Source organism: Microcebus murinus, chromosome X (genome assembly GCF_040939455.1).
Source record: "Microcebus murinus isolate Inina chromosome X, M.murinus_Inina_mat1.0, whole genome shotgun sequence".
Lineage (NCBI taxonomy): Eukaryota > Metazoa > Chordata > Mammalia > Primates > Cheirogaleidae > Microcebus > Microcebus murinus.
In genome coordinates this window covers 51621287-51641625 of record NC_134136.1, presented here as the reverse complement: position 1 = coordinate 51641625, position 20339 = coordinate 51621287, and the positions used below count along the sequence as shown (strand labels likewise).

Here is a 20339-nt window from a genome sequence, read left to right as displayed (position 1 = left end):
ATCTGGGTCCTTGAATATTAGTTGAAGGCTTTATTACTAACTAGCTGTGTGACGGTGAAAAAGTCACGTAATCTTTCTAGCCTTTGGTTTTCTAGTTAATTTCCCAAGGCTCTTGTGATGAATAATCAAGATATTGTATAGTTTCTATGAAGTGTACAGAAAGTCTTCATAGAAAATGGAAAACAATGGATAGAGTAGTTAATAACAATTGTTGGTAAGTTGAATGAGGTTGTTATTTAAATTCATTGTATGGTAAGACTTTTGTAAATAATCACTCCCTCGTGTGAACATGGGCATTCTTAAATTGAAATTGCTTCATTTGAACTTATACGCTGTTTTCTATGGAGGTTATGACATTTTATAGTTATCAGATGTAAATGAAAAGAAGCAAGTTTTTGAAAGATTCCTAATACTTAATATTTTTTACTTAAAGCAGTGCATGTAATTAGCGTTTACTCCCTAACAAGTAGGGTACACAATGAGGAATAGTTATTGATTTGTTCTGCTTGCAATACTATTGTATATGCATATGCATTTTCAGAATATGCTTTATCACAGTACATATCACACCTGCAAAACTCAAGTGTCATCAACACCAAATTATTTGAGTTATTCTTTTCTTTTAATGAATGTGTCAGGTTTAATAACAAAAAGGGAATCAGTTACCAAGTGGCCAGATCTTTTCTGTGTCATTTATATTCCCAACACCCATATCTTTGGGTTAAAGACTGACCTTAGGAAACATCATCTCTCAAAGATGTTGATTAAGATTCAAAAAAGAGATACAAAACTCAGCATCTCTTTCATTTGAAAAAAAAGTGGAGAAACTTGATAAGAAAAAACTAAAATATTCTTATAGCTACCTGGGTTGGAGATCTTAATCCTTCCACATAGATACCCTCATATCCCCAGGAGGCCATTTAGGATTAGAGCAAACTGAGTCCATTACTCATTCCCTTTCCGGCTTTTCTTGTGGCTTTTCTTCTTTGAATGGCTCCTGTGTCTGTGACTGTGGATCTTGTGGATCTGTGACCTTGGATCTTGGAGCAGGATCTGTGTCGTTGATCTCGGGAATTGTTGCGAGGATGTCTTGGACTCTTGCTTCCCTGCTTTTCTCGGTGGAGGGAGAGGCTTCTCCTTGTGGCAGATGGACTCTCTTTTAGGAGACTGGCTCTTACTCGTCCTGTAGCTCAGCGTAGGAGAGCAACGGGGCTTGTCTAAGTCTTGGTAGCTTCTCTGGCAGTGTCAGTTGATGCCACTCTCTCATCTTCCTCTTCTTCCTCTTCACTGGACTCCACATCATCCATATCCTCTTATAGAGCACTAACTCGAAGCTCCAGTTGCTCAGCCTCCTTTAGCACATAGCGTTTCTGTAGCCAGGCAGAATGATATCACACACTCTCTGGCTGTGCAGTAGTTCACCAATAAACTTATCTATATGCGTCAGTTCAAACTCTCCATTTCGGTTCTGGCTTTTGATCTTTCGATAGTCATTGTACAAAGGCTCCAAGTACTTGTAGCAATCAATTGCAGTGCCTGTCAGCCTCATGTAAAATGCCCCCAACACATGGACATACTTGAAATCTTCATTTCTGATGAACTCTACAATGATATACTTCTTGGGTTGAATTTGAAGCATCTTCAAGGTTAAACACAGAAAGTGAGTTTGTTTATGTTGCCACCATAGACGCCATCCACAAATCTTAATTTCATGGCTTTATCCACTACAAGATCAGCCGTTAGTCCAAAGCACTCATCTTTCCAGTAGTTGGACTCATAGATTCGTGTTTGAATGAGCTTCTCCACCAGATTCTGAGGGTTGGTGCCATGGATGCTGTGTGCATCCTTCACTAGACGGTTCGCACTTTTAGAATGCCTTTGGTTCTATTTCTGTCGAGTCCTTAAATGCGTCACATCCGGATTTAAAAAAAAACCGAGAGGCACGGAGAAAGGCGGGAAAAGTCTCACTAAACAGTTTGGGTAACCCTCTTGAAATCGGAAGCTCTGTATCGTAAGGAACTTACTCCGTGAACCACGTCACCGATAGAATCAATGTGAGTTATTCTTTTTTTTTTTAATTTCAGCATATTATTGGGGTACAAATGTTAAGGTTACGTATATTGCCCTTGTCCCCCTCCCCCCTTGAGTCAGAGCTTCAAGCGTGTCCGTCCCCCAAACGTTGCACATCTTACTCGTTTGGTTGTATATACCCATCCTCTCCTCCCCCCTCCCACCCTCCCGACACCCCATAAATATTATTCTTATATGTTCAATGTGAGTTATTCTTTACTAAAATTATGTTTCTCTTTATTTGCAACAATTGTGGTTTTTGAAAGCACACAGGAAGTAACTCGGGGCAACTGTGATGGCTTTAAATGGGGCTACTTTATTAGGGCAGTAATATGGTGAATGGACAGAAGAGAAAATGTTTTCCAAAATAAATGTTCATGTAATTTTCACTACATGAGTTCTCTGTTGAAGCAAGGTTAAGAAGTTAGGATAATATTCTTCCTGAATTATGAGCCTAGTGCCACCAGGCCTTCAAAAGTTGAGCAGAAAAGCAGCTCGGCTTTTGTCTTCCTACTGTCATTAAAAGCATCTCTGCTTCTCTTCTCCTTACTTGTATCCATGGGAGTCTCATCACATCAAGGAACTTTACCTGTCATTGTAATGCATTTCAGATGCAGGTGTCTAAATTTTTCCTTTTCCACTTTTTTATTTCAGGTAGTGTAGTAAATTTAGACTTCCTATGGAGAGGACATCATATAAATAAAATAATGTCTCAGATATCCATATACATGTCTCTTTGTTAATGTCTGATGGTTTTGTTTTGAATTATGGGTATACTGGCTATTAATAGAGCCAGAGAATATGGCAAATATCCAACTTCCTACACATTTCTGTTTAATATGCAAAACCAATCCATTTTCTATCCTGTTCTTTCCCACCTTCTCCTCCTGCGTCTCTTCCATCCTCATAATGGTGTTAAGAAGTGGTATAATTTCATTAATTAGAGGTTATGCAAATTAATAGAGAAGGTTTCTTTTGATGGCCCAGATAATGTGAAGAGAATCACTTTCTCACTGTAAGCTGATCTGTAATGACAGACACTCAATGTCATTTGTGTCACTGATAGCTTTTTTATGTTAGCTTTAGCAACACTCCTACTTGATGGGGTTTGTTTTCTACTCATGGAAATGATATTCAGTCATAGACACCTTTTTGATAGAAGTTGAATGGAGGAGATGATTAGTATTGGAAGTAAGCCATACTCCCTTTCCAGAAACTTCCTATGCTCAGGACAAATGCAGATTGAGTACACTCTGGTGTATCTTCAGTAATAGAACAGTGCCTACAACTATGGTGTACTTATACAAATTAATGAGTCAGTGAAGAATAAAGGCACAGAGGAAAGGATCTTTTCCCTGTTATTTACTCAATGAAGTATAATTTGAAAGGTTGCTATTATGCCTTAGTTGCATTCTTAGTCTGATGGAAGAAGTCAATGAGGCAAGTTTATAAGTGTTCATGAACTGTCTACTGTGTGCTGGGTTCTCTGCTAGGTGCTGTACCAGGTACAAAGCAATAATTCTGACATTTCAAGTGTTAACTTCATGTGCATTAGACTTTCAGTGAGATACAAATTCAGAGAAGAGAAATTTAGTGCAGTCTGTAGTATTTATGGATGGCTTTGTAGAGGAGATGAGACACTGGGGCTTGAGAAAATCTACAATCTGAAGAGATAGAAAAGAGGAATAAAAGTATTCCACTTGGTCATAATGACATAATGAAAGTTTCAGACTTTATTTGATAGACAAAAATAAATTATTTGAGGATTTTAAGTAGCCATGTGACATGGTAAAATGGTATTATGGGAAGGATTGAAAGTGGCTGGAGGAGGGTGAGGATTTGTCATTTAGAAGGGTATCATAGTAAGCTATCAGTCACTTAAACAAATGGCTAGTGCATGTTTTGTATGCACACAGGGCTGAAATCAGTGAAAGAACTAGTTGTTTTGAAATTAACTGACTCTGAACTGTTGTGAAAACAACCAATTTGATTGAATTCACTTGTTTTTCTCCAAATCAGCTCATTATTACAGAAGCACTACGTGTTAATTATACTCAGAAAAAATCACTTAAGCTTGTTGTTTCATGGTTTAAAGGCAAACCAGCTTGTAGATTACCTAAAAATTTGGCTTTTCAGCTGGAAATTTCAGTGTTGTGTCAATACAGCCTTTTAAGAGTTGCATAGATATTGGCAGGCAATGCTAAGATATGTTAGAATTACTAGGTGTTAGGTAACAGACTTAAGTTATCACCCATATCAAAATAAACCCTTGAGCAAAGAAGTGACAAGACACCATATAGTATATTTTATTAAATAATTTTCAGTGGTTTAGAATTTATTAACTTATAAAATAAAATAAAAATTACAAACTGGAGAATGGATGAGAAGGAAAATGTGACCAAAAGGCACTTTTTATATATCACGTTTAAAATAATCCACATTGAAGAACATGACTATTGTTAGGAAACAGGCTTTTCTGAAGAGAAGCAGTACATTTGTCAAAAGCATATTCCAAAGGGTTACTATTAGGCTAAACATTAAGCAAAATTCATGGATATTTGTTAAGCCTTTATTTTTGCAGATCTGAATGTCATGGAAAACTTACATTTCCTCAAGGAACATAAACTGCTCTATTCTTAAAAATACCCTAAAACATCTTTATATTTGCTCCTTATAGTCAACCAAAATATAATAGTTACACTGATGTCTCTTGATCTTAGCTATTAATGCTTTCTAGCTAGCTATTATGATGACCTTGACAATGCTAAGTAAGTTACCTGGTTGTGACAGCCTTTGGCAAGAGTGGATTACTGGCTGATGACACAGATCCTAGGGTGATTGGGGCAATATCAGGCAAGAAAGTCCCTTTGAGAAAAGAACGACTTCTCTGTAGCAGCTCTTGCCCAACAAGCACACACTGCCACTATTGACTTTAGCTTCCAGATATTAGCTCCTAGATAATAGCTATATCAGTAATATAGCATCCAGAGAGACTCGAGGCAGGAATGCCACTTAAGAGGCCATTGGCACAGCCCAGGAAAAAGTTGATGGTGGCCTGAATAAAGGCAGTGGCAATGGGGGCAGCAAGGGGTGAGCATATGGTCAAGACATTGTGATGGTTGAATTTTCAAGTGTTGGTAACTCTAGCAAGGTGTTGTGCTAAGAGTAAGAAGAGGGAGGGTCAGAATGACTCCAATGCTTCAATTTTGGGCAACTGGGAGTGTGGGTGCTATTAAATGAAATTGAGCATTCAGCAGGTAGAGTAGGCTTGTGGTGGGAAAAAAATATTCTATTCTGGACATGTTGTCTTTGCAGTGTCCAAGGAGGCAACTGTTGGGATTGTGAAGTTGGGGTTGGGAAAAAGATTGGGGCTGAGATGAAGTTATTGGAGTCACCAGTATCTTCAGAATTTAGGTGCAAATTGAAACTGTGGCAATGGATGCAAGTACCCATGGAAAGAATATAGAGAGCCAACAAAACAAAATAAAATGGGCTGAGGAGAAGACCTGAGGTGCTGGTGTAGGAAGAAGAGTAGCCAATGAAAGAGTTAGAGAAGGAGCAGAGTTAGAGAAGAATTATAACCAGAAGAATTATAACCAGAATAATATAATGTTTTGGTATCTAGAGGAAGAGAGACAAGAGGTGTGGGGTCGTTGGTACCGTGAAATATTGCAGAAAAGTTGAAGAGGCTGCAAAATGAAAAAGGCACTTGGATTTGGCACATTGGCAAACTTTATTTAAGAAGCTATTTCAGTGAAGTGGAAAGAGCACGTATCAGATTGCAGTGAGTTACCGAGGAAGTAGAAGTAGGAGATACATTCTGTGTCACACATCGTCAGTGATAGGAGCTATAGTGATGAAGTAAAAAGAAATATGAAAATTGGTTTAGCTTAATGGATTTTAGTTCTGAGAGTGCACAAATGCTTCATTAGGTGGCATCCCCAGTCCATATGCTTATACACAATGAATCCAGTGTAGCTCTTCCATCCACAGCATTTATAGTTAGTTTGCCCCTCATAATATCAATATGGTTGCAACAGCTTCGGGTATGACAACTTCATACACCAATGCAGAAAGGGGGAGAAAAAAAGAACTATTTGTTTCTTGTGACTCTTTAAGTCCTAAGAAATCTTTTTCACTCCTTTGCCCCAAGATTTCCCCTTACATCTCATTGGCCAAAATTAGGTAACATGAATCTTTTTTTGCTAGCTGATCACTGGCCAAAAAGCAAGCAATAACCATAATCCACTCACGCTAACCAAGATTAACATTCTGTGATTGAGCCTGGATCTGGGGATGAAGCTTCAGCTGTGACTGGGGCTGGGCCTAGGGTTAGGATTATATATATATATATATTTTTTTTTAATTATTTTTTTTATTTTGGCATATTATGGGGGTACAGATTTTAAGGTTTCAATAAATGCCCATTTCCCCCCCTCCCCCCAAAAGTCTGAGTCTCCATCATGACCATCCCCCAGATGGTGCACATCTCACTCACTATGTATGTATATACCCGCCCCCCTCCCCCCTCCCACCTGCCCAATACCCTATTACTGTAGCACCTATGTGTCCACTTAGGTGCTACTCAGTTAATACCAGTTTGCTGGAGAATATATCTGGTGCTTGTTTTTCCAATCTTGGGATACTTCACTTAGTAGTATGGGTTCCAGCTCTAACCAGGAAAATATAAGGTGTGCTATATCACCATTGTTTCTTAGAGCTGAATAGTACTCCATGGTGTACATATACCACATTTTATTAATCCATTCTTTGATTGATGGGCACTTGGGCTGTTTCCACAGCCTTGCAATTATGAATTGTGCTGCTATAAACATTCGAGTGCAGGTGTCTTTTTTGTAGAGTGTCACTGGATCATTTTTTTAAATAGCTTTATTGAGATACAATTCACATACAATAAAATTTACCCATTTAAAGTGTACAATTCAATGGTGTTTGGTCTGTTCACAGAGTTGTGCATCCATCATAACCATCAATTTTGGAACAATTTCATTACCCCTAAAGGAAATCCCATACCCATTAAATAGTCACTCTCCATTTCCCTTTCTCCCAGCCCCTGGCAAACACTAGTATCCTTTCTATCTCTATAGATTTTCCTATTCTGAATATTTCATATAAATGGAATCACACAATGTGTGGCCTGTGATGACTAGATTCTTTCACTTAGCATAATGTTTTCAAGGTTCATCCACACTGTAGCAGGTATTAGCACTTCATTGCTTTTTATGGCTGTACAGTTGTCCCTCTGTATCCATGGGTTCTGCATTGGTAGATTCAACAAACTGCACATCAAAAAGTTAAAAAAAACAATAAAAATTAACAACAACAAAAAATAATACAAATAAAAACCAATACAGTGTGATAGATATTTATGCAGCGTCTATACTGTATTAAGTAATATAAGTAATCTAGAGATAACTTAAAGTATACAGGAGGGTGTATGTAGGTTATATGAAAATACTATACCATTTTATATAAGGGACTTGAGCATCCTCAGATTTTGGTGTCTGAAGGGTCCTGGAACAACCCCCATGGATACCAAAGGATGATTGTATAATATTCTGTTGTAGGGATACATTTTGTTTATCTATTTGTCAGTTGATGGGCGTTTTGGTTGTTTCCACCTTTGGGCTATTATAAAAGTGCTGCTATGAACATTTGTGTACAAGCATTTGTGTAAACATATGTTTTCAATTCTCCTGTGTATATACCTAGGAATGGAATTGCTGGGTCATCTGGTAACTCTATGATTAACTTTTTGAGGAACTGCCAGATTGTTTTCCACAGTGATTGAACAATTTTACATTCCAATCAGCAATTTAGGAATGTCCCATCTCAATTTCTCCACATTCTCTATAACACTTATTATCTTTTCTATTATAGCTATCATAGTGGATATGAAGTGGTATCTTACCAAGGTGTTGTAGTCTTTCTTGAAGCATATGGACGTGTGGAAGAACAAGGATACCTGAATAAATCTGGTATGATATTACTGAGAAAGGAGGGGGAATTGGCTGTTATAGGCCAATAATAGAGTCTGATCACAAATAAGTATAAAAATGTTCTTATTTAACTTTATAACTTTATTTTTGTTACTTTAACTCCAGACTTGACACATTTCTTGAATTCTCAGAATTTTTCAGTTACTGACTCAGGAAAGACTCAGTATAGTAAACAAGCATATCTGGAAATAATAATTCTATAATTAAAGTATGGTATGGAAAATATAACTCTTCAAATTCATTTGGACTCATCTGTTAATTTCCCTGATGAATGATATAGACGGTAGAAGAGATGATTGGTGTTATCATTTCCTAGATCACAATATTTGTCAGGCTCATTTATCCAAAAACCGAAAGTTGGATTTGGTGAAGAACAACAAAGAATCATATTTTTTTAGACACATAATCATGGGCATAAGAAGTTGGGTATGTGAGTCCTACAAATCCATAGGCCAATGCTGAGTTCAGTCTGAGAGTTTCAAGGGAGCTAGCATGAGAAGACATAAGTTAAGGGGCTTAAAAACCAAAAGTGAGAGTTTACAACTTGTTTTTTCTGATTAGCAGTCATATGCCCATAGAGTTGTTGTGTGGACCTCCCTGACCACTTGTGGGACATTGTGCCCAATTTCTTTTTAACTGAATTCAGTTCCCTAATGGTTAGTTGTGTCCCTTTTGTGTCCCCAAATCTCACTTCATCATGTGCTCATGGACTGTTTCTGGCTTTGCTCTCCTGAATGGGTTACATCTCTGGAAATGGACTCTAATGTTCTTTAGTTATTTGTCTGTTTTTATTATTATTATTTTTTGAGACAGGGTCTATCTGTGTCACCCAGGCTAGAGTGCAGTGGCATGATCATAGCTCACTGTAACATTGAACTCCTGGGGTCAAGTGATCCTCCCACCTAAGACTCCTGAGTAGCTGGGACTGCAGACGTGTGCCACCATACCCAACTAATTTTTAAATCTTTTGTAGAGATGGGATCTTGCTATGTTTCCCAGGCTGGTCTCAAACTCCTATCCTCAAGTGATCCTCCTGCCTTGGCCTCCCAAAGTGCTGGGATTACAGGCATGGGCCACCCCGCCTGGCCACATTCCTTATTTAAATAAGCATATTTATTTGTGATTAGACACTGCTATTTGCCTATGCAATAACCATTTCCTCTTCCTTCATTGTTAACTTTATATCAGATTTTTCAGATATTCTAGAATTACAGATACATAGTCATACTTTATTTTGTAAATAAATGGGAAGTTGTAAGTCATTTAGTCTGCATTTTTTAACTATGGGTGAGTAATTTGCCTACTAATACCATATGGGTCCTTGTTCTCTCTTGGGAATCTATTAAATCAGCATCTCTAGGAGTGGAACTCAAACATTGATACTTTACAAGCTCCCAAGAGTAATTAAAATGTGCATCTAGTGTTGAAAATCTTTGGGCTACTCTAACTTTCCAAAAAATTGCTTTGAGAAGTGTGGATGTTAATGCTATAAAGGGCTATGCTTTGGTATAACCCTAAATTTTTCTGGTTGATATCATGTAGACAACCATGACCCTGTATCTCTGCTCCAGAATTCTCCTTGATACCTCTATAAAGACCACCTTGACTGGGAAGGACCGTGATTGACTTTGATAGTTTGCATGATTTTTAAAACTATATTTATTATAGTTTTAAAACTATAATCAGGTTGTAGGTAAGAGCATACACAAAAATCATACCTTCTCCTCCATAAATTTGATGTCTCTATTTTTAGTTTAGGGATACATCTTAGAAAGTCAAATATCTTCACATTGGTGTGATATATATTATATACATTTGGTTTAAAAGATGGGTTTTCAGAATACTAAAGTAGATCGAATATTCTTCCCTTTTACTTTTTATTAGCTAGAGAGCTTGTTTAAATGATGACACTTTTCCCCTGATTTAGTGAGATTATTGCTCAGATATGTGTTCAAGTGAAGTGTTTTGGGAAACATTTAGGAATATCCAGATTTTCTTGCATGAATTGTATTCTAATTAGGCTCTGAATAACGAGAAGGCATTTTTATACCTCAATTTTGGATCCTTTCACTTTAGGAATGCATTCTAAACAGGGCCATCAGTGTTGAATTCATAATGCAAAGTTACTTGGAAATCGAGGCATGTAAGTTTTTTCCCACCAAATAGACTTGTTGGGAGGTCAGCCATTCTTGGAAATTGCTCCCAGAGAAACCAATCATCATCAAGTTTTATTACATGTGCATGGTGTAAAGTGCTCCAGAATATATAATGGTAACAAAAATATGATATCAGTCAATGGATACAAAAGCATATGTAATGTATAAGTGTCTATCTGCATTCAGCATTGTGCTGAGCAGTTGGATTGTGACCTGGTGCTGACACATATTTTTAAGCTACATTGCATATTGGGTGATTGCTATAATAATCTAGTTAAACAGAAGCAGAAAACTGTCCCTGAGCTTCTAATAGAAGGCAAATAGCTTATGTCTACATGTATGACCATGCAACCATTTTCTAAGTGATTAAGTAAAAATGATCAGCTAGACTAGCGATTCTCAACTCTGGCTGCATATTAGGATCAGCTAGGGAGATTTTTTAAAAATAATGACAGCCAGTCTCTATTCTCACATATTATGACGCAACTGGTCTGGAGTCGGGCCCAGGCATCAGGCATCAGTATTTTTTTAAATTTCCTAGGTGATTCTAATGTGCTACCAAAGTTGAGAATTACTGAACTTGACTATATGCATTGTGAGGATAGGGGCCATCATGTGTGTTGTGTACTGCTACACTCCTTGTGGCCAGGCCATTGCCTGCCACGTTATAGTTCAATTAAGTATTTGTTTCACGCAAAGTTACCAGCTGTAGAATTGGTAGATAGCTCAGTTATTCAGGCATTCAAATAGCAACATTTGCTAAATGTTTAGAGTAGTTAGAGGCTAGTGGATTGTTACAAAGGACATGATCTCACAAAAGCCCTCAAGGTGTTTGTAATCTACATATAACTACTATTTTCCCATGTTTTCCTTTTTGTGTGGTCTCTTTGCTCCTAATTCCATTAAAAAATTGAACAAATATTACTGCAGGTGGATCTGCTTTTTCTTTTCATAATAATATGAAGAGGAGGAAGGCAAAATGTGTTGAATAAATAGAGCAACAGAACTTTGTGGCATTTTAAAGGTAAATTCCGAGTCTGTTAGTATAGTGAGGTCTCTGGGTTTTACTCTTGTAACTTCCTACTTTGAGATCTAGTTTACCTTTAATTGCATCTCAGAAACTTTTCCAAACAGAAAACTCTCTAACTAGTTTCCATCTCCTACTCTTTGTCATGACTTTGATGACTGGTGACTTTAGATTCTTATCCCAAACCCCAGGGTTATGACTCCAATTTAAATATGTAAATTTAAGAAATGTAAAGCCAGTGCCCTTTTTTGTTAGTGTAGATTGGCTCCAAATGCTGGCATAGTTGGGATTTGATAATTACTTTGGCCTATAGTAAATCTAGTTGGGTAGTGAAACAAGTAACATTTAACTAATTAATTGTATTTTCTTTTTATTAATTCCATGTTTGCAATTGAGTTATGTATGAAGCAGTAAAAACATCCTGCTGTTCTTTGAAAATGGTGTTATATTTTATCACGCAGTGTCTTAAGAATACTAATGCTTAAAGAGATGACTTGAGGATTAAAATGCAGCTTTAGCTTATGGAAGAAATACCACTCAACAATAGTTGATACAACATACATGTAGTGAAATGACAATCAACTGGTCTATTAAGTGTGGAAACAGATGTCCTGTGTAAGAGATTTCTGTGTCATTGCTGGGAAACGTGTGTGTGCATTATTCATCTCTGCTCAGGCACTACATTCAAATTCTTTCCAAGTGTTCCCTTTTGAAGCACTTTCATGCTGAATTGCTGTCTGTGAGTTTGTGCCTTGCATTTAACACCCATTTTGACTCTTCACAGAATCACAGTAACAAAGTAGGGTAGAAACTAAGGGTCAAAGATTAACTTAATCTGAAAATCCCAGTTTTATACAGTTAGTCTAAGAGGACTCTAGTAAGGAAGTGCTTTGTGAAAGTAAAAGCTCTACAAATGTTAGATGGGATTATTTTTGCTCAAGTATGCTTGGCATTAAAATACCTCCAGTTTTACTGATTATTAAACTTTCTCTAATTACCCATCAAGACAAAGGAAACAAAAAGAAATAACTTCCAATTCTGTTTTAGTACTCTCACCTGAAGAATTTAAGATAGTTTCCCCCCCCCTCAGGAGATTAATTCAGTTTATATGTATAAGAGGAAAAGACCTTTTTTCTAAAAGGGCTGAACTATTGTGGAAAGGCCTATAATTAATGCAGTAAGTGAATCTGGAAATTGCTTTTGAATAGCATTCTCCTCTCCCCCCCCACACACACACAGTCATATACCCCAAGGACATTCTAATGGTAGAAGCTCAAGGAAAGAACTCTTGCAGGTTTTACCTTTTCTATGTTAAAGGAGAACACTTGGTGGCAGTCCTCCTTAAGCACCACATTTCCTTGATTGAGCTCTTTCTTGGGGGAAACAAAGAGTTTCCCTCAAGCTTCTCTTGGGTTCCTGACAGATTCCTATCTCCTTGAAGAGGTAACTGAATATTACCAAGACATTTCTTCCAGTGAGGAAATAGTGGGGGGGGGGCACTTTTTTCCTTTGAGACTCAGCTTGTTTAGGAATGAATTGTATCTTTCGGATTTAAAGACACACCTCTGTTCTTTGCACTATCAGTGATTTAATTGTTCTCTCTTTTCTCCTCTCTCTCAAGCAACTCTTTCAGCAAGTGTGACTTAGATCAGGCTTGTCATATTGCCCTCTTCGATAACATCTACCAACCTCTTGACCATATAACACATCTTGAATTCAGAAAGTATTTTTTTTTTTTTGTGGCAATAATCTTGGTTGTCACAGGCTTCCTTCTTCATGATGTGATAGTTTGAACAAACTATTCAGGCAATTCTGGTTTTGTATGTTCCTGGAATTGCATTAATATAGCTTTCCTCTTAGAAGTTTCTCTCTGGAAGGATGGTTCCTAAATTATACTGCAATGCTTTCTCTGAAGACCATGGCAAGAGAATCTAAATACATGTGTTGTTTTTGATCAAATGAACAAAAATAATCTTTTTCTGTAATCCCTGTCATTTTCTTTAATTACAGTTAAGTAGTATTTTATATGTGTGGCTTTTTTTCTCTCCAACCATACCGGCTTTGGTCAAGTCATCTTTTACCTCCTTAAATGCACATACATTCATATCCACATTCACACTTGTTACTTTTCACTGCCTGTCATGGAGTATAATGCCCTGCTAGATGAATACACACAGTAACTTAATTATAATGCTTTTCAGGAAAACCCATAAATTAAAAGTAAAATCAACTTATATGTGAAAACACCTTTTAACAAGTGTACAATGCTTGGACATTAGATTCAAAATGATATTTTTAATGACAATTTTCAGTTTATGTTAGCTAAGGTTGTTGTGAGGTTTCAGTGTATTCATTTAGGCCAGGCTTTCTCCACAAAGGCACTATTGACATTTGGAGCTAGATGATTCTTATTTTTTAATTTTTAATTTTAGAATATTATGGGTGTACAAATGCTTTGGTTACTTAAATTGCCTTTGCACCATCTAAGTCAGAGCTATAAGCATGCCCATCCCCCAGTGTGCACCCCACCCATTAGGTATGAGTTTACCCATCTCCTCATCCCCCTTCACCTGCCCAATATACGATGAATGTTACTACTATATGTACATGTAAGTGTTGATCAATTAGTACTGATTTAACGGTGAGTACATGTGGTATTTCTTTTTCCATTCTTGTGATACTTCACTTAGAAGAATGGCTCCAGCTCCAACCAGGATAATACAATAGGTAGTTCACCATATTTTTATGGTTGAGTAGTACTCCATGGTATACAAATACCACATTTTATTATGAAGGAGCTGACTAATTATTTGTTGTGAGAGAGCTGTCCTGTGCATTGTAGAATGTTTAGCAACATCCACTGCATGCCACTCGTAATCCTCCCCTAACCCCCACAATTTGTGATGATCAAAAATGTCTCCAGCTTTGCCAAATTTCCCCAAAGTGGGGATGAGAGAGGAAAATTTTCCCCAGCTGGGAACTACTGGCTTAAAATATCTAGGGCTTGGCTTTTCATTGAAATGATAAAACCATTTTTCTATATAAACCATATATACAATTTTCAATTAATGCTGGTTATACTATTTGTTTGTACCATCCTCATGACCCTCTATAAACTTACTATATTTGGAAAGTTAAAAATAGTCTCACCTATTTTCCATGATTGTGATATGATTATCCAAGTAATTCATAATATCCTTACCCTAGCCCCTTTCACAAGCATTTTGTTCCACAAAGCAGTAATCTACAATATACCACAAAGTGGTCATCTGTGTCATTTTCTGCATTGGTCTGTGATCTGTTGCATTATGCTGACTTGCCATTATTTTTAAAGCAGTGATGCTAAACTATTTTGGATAAATGCTTTCATTGCTTATAACTTTGCTGAAAAGATTAAAGACACTTCATTTTAATATTGGGGGAATTTCTTTTCTACTAAGGATTTTTAGCTAGCATTGCTTTTTAAGGTATCATGCATGTTCTGATGATTTATTTGTTAAGTTTACTCTTTCAACATAACTGCTGCTATAAGCTTGGGATGTGTCATACATTTTCAAGACCCGTAGGCCCACTGGAATTTTGATTTTTTCCCCCTGACATTCACAGGAATATTATACAGACAGATTTTCTATTTAAAGATAACTTTGATTTTGTGTAAACCTCACTGTGCCATTTAAGTAATAAATATTGGTTTGACTTTCTGCTGAGAACTGCTAAAAGCCTTTTAATAAAAAACAATAGGGAATGTCAAACACTGAATCACGATTTCACTGAAGCAATTTTTCTTAGAAAGACTTTCATCACATAGAAGTTTTATCCTTGCTCAAATTTTGCCAGAAACTATGTCTGGTTAAAATCTATTGTGATACCTTGTACAGCTTGTTTACCCATTCTTTTATGAATAAAAGGCAGCTTTTAATATGTTTCTAGCTTTAAACTTATTTAATTTTTATCTAAAGATATATTTAGAGACAAAACAGAAGACTATTACTTTATTTTAGGTCAGGTATTCACTAGGAGAGGTGGCTAATAGCCACATGTATGTTTAATAGTATGTGACTAGTTGCTTTGAAGCAAGTAAGCTAGAATTCCCCCAAATGAGCCACTTATTTTCACTCTGTCTTGTCAGCATTTTGTGCCCTCTAACCCAGGCCAGCTGTCTCATAGCAGAGACCATGTGAAAGGAATATAGGTCAGGAGAGTTCAATCACCACCATAAAATATTGCCAGAATAATATAAACTACTAGGTTTACTTTCTTAGCATTTTCAACTATATGCTCTCTGAGGGTTTTAATTAACCCTTAATTTTTTCAATTCATATAGATCTATTTAGAACAATTGAGAAGGGGAAATAAAAATTAAAACCAAACAATTCTGATTACCCATTCTGGCTTCATTTAAACATAGTCTACATATATGAAATGTGAAAAGTCCCTTTTCACAGGTAACCACAATTTTCAACTTGTCATTCCCTCCCTCCCTCCCTCCCTCCCTCCCTCCCTCCCTCCCTCCCTCCCTCCCTCCCTCCCTCCCTCCCTCCCTTCCTTCCTTCCTTCCTTCCTTCCTTCCTTCCTTCCTTCCTTCCTTCCTTCCTTCCTTCCTTCCTTCCTTCCTTCCTTCCTTCCTTCCTTCCTTCCTTCCTTCCATGTTTTGATGGCAGTGTTTACCTGGTGGTGATCCTCATTAATTCTCTTATCCTTCAGTATTCATGGGGAAATCCTGAAAACCTGTGTCTTGATGCTACAAACATGTATTGGTTGCTGAAATAATAGTCTAATTAGGTTAAAAAATTAGAATGTTGCCTATGTTGGACCCTAGAGGTGGTGGATACTAGGAAACTTAAAATATATAAGTTGTGTTTAGACTGTATCTTATATTCTTTTATTGCACACTTCCATCCTAATTCAGTGCATCACATATGGAAGGTATGTAATTTTATTTTTTTCTTTGATCTAGATGTCCTTACTATAGAAGTAAAAAAATGATCCTATCTTCCTCTACTCTTAGTTTGTTCAGTGATCAAAGTTATTGCCTCTTCCCAGATGGGGATAGGAAATGTTTTCTATTGGAGTACAGTATAATAACTTAAATATATACTCGATTCAATGGAACTTAAAATGTATTAGAATTTATCCTTTGTTGTGTAGAAGTTATTTTCCTTAATAATTAAATATATTAGTTCATTTACAACCTACAAATTCATTGACAACTGAATATTTCCTATACCCTGTTCTGGGCACTAGGAATGCAAATGGATGAGATGCCATTCCTGTTCTCAGAAATTAACAATCTGGTAGAAGATAAGAGTACACAAATAATGGTGCTCTGGTGGGACAAGGGCTATAATACAGATAGATACAATGTGCCATGGCAGATAGAGGAAGTTAATGCTGTTAATGGGGACACAGAGTGGGCTATAGAGAAAGAAGGTGACATTTGAACTGGTCTTGAAAAATGGATAGTAGTCTGCCAGTTAAAGAAATAACAGTGCATGTTTGGGGAAGGGATGAGATCCATTCTAAGCTGTGGGCAGAACATAAGCTAAGGCATGGAAATGCATGACTTGTTTGACATATGTGTCATATACTCTAGTGCTGCTAGAGCATCAGTTGCATTAAGACAACTTAAAGTATGTAATACTAGAAAGATAGACAGAACCTTGAATGCCTATTAATGAATTTGAACTTTATCCCGAAGGCAAGGGAGAGCCACTGGAGTGTTTTAAGCAAGAGTCTGGCATGATGTTGGTTTCTATTTTGCAGAGACAAATTTGACAGCAGTATTGAGGACAGATTGGAGAGAGAGGATGTGGGATATAAAGGAACCAGTTAGGAGTTTACTACAATTATCTAGGTGAGAGATGATGAGTGCCTAGATTACACCATGGGCATTGTAAATGGAAATGAAGACATATTTCATAGTTACGATAGACAGAACTTAGTAATCAATTATACATGGGAATGAAGAGCAACAGAGAAGAATGATCCCAATTCCTCTAGCTTCAGCCACTACCTAGAGGAATACAGAAGGAGGAACAAGTTTGGTTGGGAAAGGTGATGTTGGAAGTGTTTGTTATAAGATTACCATTGGACATTAGGCATTTGAAGCTGTGGAACTTGAGTCCAAGAGAGAATTCAATGCTAGTGACATAGACTTGAGGGTCATCATTATATATGAAGGAGTTATAACTGTGGACCTGAATGAAACTGCTCAATGAGAGCATATAGAATGAGAAGAGAACAGGGAAGACATAACTTAGGGAAAGATGGGTTTTAAGAAGCTGGTAGAAAAAAAGAAGCAGACAGAGGGATCAAGTAATTGGGATACAGATATATTAATAGTAACTGCACAGAAGGAAAACCAGGATATGGTGCTATTGAGGAAGTGAAAGAAGAGAAGGAGCAGGAATGGAAGGAATTGAGAAGGACAGATACATTAAGAAACAGAGAAAGATTGAGAGAGAAATAGACTTAGGGAAACAGAATGCTAGTGGGGGAGAGAGACAGAAAGAGAGAGAGTGAGAGCACAAGAGAGATAATTGTAAAAGGGAATATAATTGATACAGCAAGTTTTCAGAAGAGACAGCACAGGTTAGAAGCACAGATGATGTATATAAAGCACAGTTGAGAAAGATTCTTGGAAAATTAGGAGAATATTTCTTCCTCTGAAACTAAAGAGAGAGGAGTAAGAATAAATGAAAATACATTTTAAAAGTATAGTTAGGGGATGTTAAGAGTTCAGACCTGATGACTTGAATTCTCTATGAATAAGAGAAAAAGTTATCAATGACCATGCTAGTGAGTTGGCCTGAGTGAAGCAGGGCTGACTAAAAGCAATAGTGATAGATTTTTGAGGACCAACTGGTGAAAAAAATTCATAAAACTTCAGTGGAACCAATCAGAAAGATAATGTGTGTTTTCTCTTGTTCTCTGCTGCTTGCTTGTGAGCAGGAAGAGAAAAAAAGGATGGGGGGGGGGATGGCTGTAGGATTATGAATTGGCAGATTAAGTGCATACAAGGTAAGATGTAAAAGGGACCTGTGATCACTGGTGAAGGTCAGGTGGGCATATAAGGGAAGTCAGGAAGAGGCTGATAGACAAGGAACTTAGAGACGAGGGATGTGCTTGGAGGTCTCATTGTGTTTGAAGAATAGATTTAGTGGGAGTGAAGAAGTATTTTTAAAAGTCTAATTATAAGGTTAGAGTCTTGCAGATTTAAATAGAGAGTCTATTATGGCTCAACTAATTTTTATAACTAAAAAGTAATGTTGAGTAAAACATGAAAAGAATCTTTAAACTCCTGTGAAGTGTGTGCCTGTGATTAGAGCTGTGAAAGCTTACAGGAATAAGATCAGAAAAACTGAAGCTGGAAATGAAATTTGCTCGCTCTCTCTCTCTCTCTCTCTCTCTGTATGTATGTATACACACACACACACACACACACACATACACATACACCTATGTATATGTAGGTATATGTATTATACATAATATACATTTTTTTCTGTCAACCTATTTGAAACAATACAGACATAAAAAAAATGATGAATCTGTGTTAGGTGAAAAGTGAGAGATTGGACCTGAGAGGTGATAATGGAAATTTTTATGGGCTATAGTCAGATTATTGGTAGGTGGGCTCAGAATTAAAAGTTCCTTGAATATATTAAAGAAATGGCTAGAAATTAACCAAATTCAATTAGGGTGTGTTATGGGGTATTGGGAATTCAGAAACAAACTAGGAGAGAGGGAAGTATGGCTTATTAATCATAAATCCTTTAAATTTTATTGTGCCTCACCAAATATGTGTTATAGTAACTTAAAATGTGAGTATCTTTTACTTGTTAGTAGGAAGAACTGCCAATTAACATCATTCTATTTACCCTTAAGTCTCTCTACCTCAGAAATTTCTTCTTAAATTGAACTTTATAACTCTGTTGGCACATACAATCATTCTAATCCCAGTGCCTAGCACATTTCCTAGAACCTAATTAGATATATTGATAAATTAATACCTAAATAACAGTAAAACCTGATAGGTGCTATAATAGAGGCTTAAAAAATTATTGTGATGCCTGAAGGAGGAAATGGCTAGGTGTGTTAGGGAATACTTGCCTTTAATCCCAAGGCTCTTGAAGTTCTCATGTTGCCCCTCAAATCCTTTAACTCCCTCCCCCAAGTCTCTTTTCTACATTGGATTCTCTTTCCATGATCTCCTTTCACCTTCATCAGAAGTTACCACAGTTTTGTCCAATTCTGCAATAGTCTGGGTAGGTAATTAGTACCAAAGAGATAATACATTGGTGTATTGATTGATAGGGGGCTTCTGAAGAGCTTGTTTTAACCTAAAGAAATGATACCAAGGAAATAAGTCTCAGATATCATGAAAAACATATAGGGTACATTTTTTTGAGGGTAGACAAATTGTCTAATGACTCTAAATCTTATGACATTGGTGCCTATGCTATTTATATGCAAGACTGACCTTGTGTTTGTGTAATGTTTACATATGTCACGTACTAAAATTTTGTAGATCCTTGTGCCAATTACAAAGTAATACTCTGGGCATAAAAGTTCTTTCTGAAGGGCACAAAGTTGTAGTTAGTTTTACTATCATGGTTTTCTGAATCAATATGATTTCAATGATTCAGAAAGTTAGAAACCAAGCTGTAAAGATTTAACTTTGTCCTATGCCAGTGAACCCAACCTTGATCAAACCTAACTCGTGTTCTTAGCTCTAAGAGGGCATTTGTTCTCACTGTGTTTTCTGCTTGATTTCCCTCAGTTGAAGTGAAATGGATGAAGAATTTTAATTTGTCTTTTTTGCATTCAAATATAAAAAGTCATTGGGTGTTAGTTGAAAATTTATGAAGTGACAGTCTTGTTAATAAAGATAAATGAGATGGCTTGTTTTATTAATATTAATGTTGCACATAATGTAGCTTTGCTAAGTAAATATAGAGTTCCATTTTGCAAACTTTGCAAATTAAGAAACTATAGCAATTGTAGCATTTAAGGCCAAGTTGTAATTTTTCAGGTGCATTTTAGTTGTTGGCAAATTTTTAAAAA

At 36.7% G+C, this 20339-nt stretch overlaps 1 protein-coding gene and 1 pseudogene across 3 annotated transcripts in view; one reads left to right on the top strand and one right to left on the bottom strand.

The window, feature by feature from the left end:
- Nucleotides 1-20339, top strand: part of TENM1 (teneurin transmembrane protein 1) — a 779956-nt gene that overhangs the window by 37624 nt on the left and 721993 nt on the right. The window lies entirely within an intron of this gene.
- LOC109730282 (pre-mRNA-splicing factor 38A pseudogene) lies at nucleotides 946-1639 on the bottom strand (annotated as a pseudogene).